This window comes from Saccopteryx bilineata, chromosome X, assembly GCF_036850765.1.
Source record: "Saccopteryx bilineata isolate mSacBil1 chromosome X, mSacBil1_pri_phased_curated, whole genome shotgun sequence".
Taxonomy (NCBI): domain Eukaryota; kingdom Metazoa; phylum Chordata; class Mammalia; order Chiroptera; family Emballonuridae; genus Saccopteryx; species Saccopteryx bilineata.
The window spans coordinates 33,420,444-33,423,530 of record NC_089502.1 but is presented as its reverse complement, the minus strand read 5'-3'; positions in this window follow the sequence as shown (position 1 = coordinate 33,423,530).

Below are 3,087 nucleotides of genomic sequence, written 5' to 3'. Positions count from 1 at the left end.
AGGAATCTACCACAGGGATGTTCTTTCTTTTTTTTTTAATAAATTTTTATTAATGGTAATGGGATGACATTAATAAATCAGGGTACATATATTCAAAGAAAACATGTCTAGGTTATTTTGTCATCAAATTATTTTGCAAACCCCTCGCCCAAAGTCAGATTGTCCTCCGTCACCCTCTATCTAGTTCTCTGTGCCCCTCCCCCTCCCCCTAACTCTCCCTCCCTCCCTCCCATGTCCTCCCTCCCCCCCCCACCCTTGGTAACCACCACACTCTTGTCCATGTCTCTTAGAGGGACGTTCTTTCAAACCGCAAGGAAGTGCGCCTGTGGTGAGTCAGCCCATATACTTGGGAACCGCGAGCCGCCGCTAGGGGCCGCCGCGAGCCGCCGCCACGAGACCCCGCGAGCCGCTGCCGCGAGCAGCCGCTGCGAACCGCCACCGCAAGCGGCCGCCACGAGCCGCTGCCGCGAGCCGCTGCGAGCAGCCGCTCGCGCGCCCGGTCTGGTTGAGCACCGCTGACGTTCCCAGCGGCCCGCACACTGCGAGTGGGGGTCGCCGGCCACCGGTGCCCGGAGCGCCCCATTCGCGCGCGTGCCTTGGGCATTCCACACGCCCAGGAAGCCCTGCTGGCCCGCACACCCAGGGGGCTCCATTATCCTACGCCTGGTGCGGTCCAGCCGCCAGCGGAGGGCAAGCAGGAGAGGCTTGGGAGATTCTCTCCGTGGGCGGGGCACCTCACCCAGCCATTCAAGCTAACAATCAAGCGTTGGGGGAGGGGCACACGCAGGCAGCCTAAAATACCTTCGGAAGCACAGCTGCGACCCAATCACTGAAATTAGCTTAACCCATAAAATCTGCGCACCCTCGGTTCTAATTGATAAGATCTCTCTCAGTTCAGCGACCCAAGACAAGAGGCATGATATTTTTTAGTGCCTCTCGCTAAAGGGGCGGGGGCAACTTCTGATTGATAGAGCCTCCATATTCAGGGATAAACGCTAACAAGAAGGACTTGGCAGATAATAAGGTCTATACTACACTAGTCGTAAGCAGAGAATAGTGCCTCTTCTTCCCTGCAAAAACAGGCTACAAAGTGTGGAAAGCCTGGGTTGAGAGGTCCAACTAAATGATAGGCGCTGAACAGTCACCTTGACAACAATTGACTCCCACCCCCGCCTGATTACACTGGAGGCCCTGACTGTCAGAGCCTTTCCCAAAGCCTTGCACTGAGTGGGGATAGAGTGGGGATTTCCCAGCTCTTTGAGCCTCTTACTCCCCAGGCAGAAGCAGTTGCAGCCTTATAGCTGGATCACCAGGCTGCTAATTCAGAAAGGGGGGACTAGGAGAGAGAATCCAGGAAAGCAAACTCTCTCATCATTGGACCCTGCAAACGCCAACAAGCCTTTACTTCCAGCAAGACTAAAGCCAATTATATGACATTGCCATAGAATCCCATCAACTGCAAATTCCTACCTAAGAGTGACACAGGGGCAGAGCCTGGGGTACAGAGTCACCGACCAGGAAGAAGGAGAGAAAAGAAAAAGGAAGAAGTTAACCTCTCAAAATCAAGAAAAACCCACAGACTTTACAACTTGATCCACTAATTTTTTTTTGTTGTTGTTGTTTGTTTCTTCTATCTTTTTGCCTTTATTTCCTCCACCTCGGTCCTTCTATTCTCTGCCCATCTTATGCTTCCCCTTTCTTGAACTACACTACCCATGAGTGTTGCATTTTATTTTTCTTCTTCATCCTCACCCTCCTTTAAGGTTATACTCCAAAACACTTAACTCTCACTCTCTCCTCTTTTGTTTTTGTTTTTTTTTTGTCTTGCTTTATTTTGTTTTGTTTTTTTCTCCTCCTATTTTATTTCTTCCTTCGTTTTTCTCTTTTTCTTATTTTTTCCTTTCTATTCGTTTTTTCTTTTCTCATTTTACTTTCCTCCCATATAATCCTCAATCACGAACAAATTAGTTAATTTGGGACTCAAGGCTTTTTTTTGGCTTTATTTCTCTTTTTTGCTTTTGTTTTTATTTTTTTTTCTTGTTTGTTTATTTTTGTGGCATTTTGGGTCCTCCCAACCCAAGGTCTCCATTGTATTTAGTCTTCGCTCCACTTAATACAACAGATTTTTACTTATTATTTTTATTTTTTCTTCTTTATTATTCTTTTTTGGTCCTTTTTTCTGGTTCCCTCTTATCCCTCTCATTACATCTCTTAGTTGACCATCACTTACAAGCAAATCATCTTATACTTGTCTAAGATTTTCTTCCTTTTTTTTTTTGCATTTAGTAGGTTCCTACTCCCTTTTTTTTGCCCCTTGAACTCTTCACCCCAAATCAGGCCCTCCATTTTAGGCACGATATTTCCCTGAGGAGGGGAGAGGAGGGAAAGAGAAGAGAGAAAAAAAGGGGGAAATAATAAATTATTACTTTTTTTTTTGTGGGGTGTTTTACCTTTTTTTTTTTTTTTTTTTTTTTTACTTTTTACCCTTTATTAATTCTAATTAGTGCTATCAATAAGACCACCCTCAAATGCCGATAAGAAAGAGGAAATCGAATATTACGGATACAAAAGAAAGAGAGGTAACACAAATAGATGTGGAAAAATCTATGGAGAAAAGACTTAACATATTGGAAGACTTGGAGCTAAATGACAGAGAATTTAAAATAGAAATCTTAACAATACTCAGAGATATACAAGAAAACACAGAAAGGCAATTTAGGGAGATCAGAAAACAACTCAATGAACACAAAGAATATATTACCAAGGAAATTGAAACTATAAAAACAAATCAAACAGAAATGAAAAACTCAATTCACGAGCTGAAAAACGAGGTAACAAGCTTAGCTAATAGAACAGCCCAGATTGAAGATAGGATTAGTGAAATAGAAGACAAACAACTTGAGGCACAACAGAGAGAAGAAGAAAGAGACTCAAAAATAATAAAAAACGAGAAAGCCCTACAGGAATTGTCTGACTCCATCAGAAAGAATAACATAAGAATAATAGGTATATCAGAGGGAGAAGAGAAAGAAAATGGAATGGAGAATATACTCAAACAAATAATAGATGAGAACTTCCCAAGCCTGT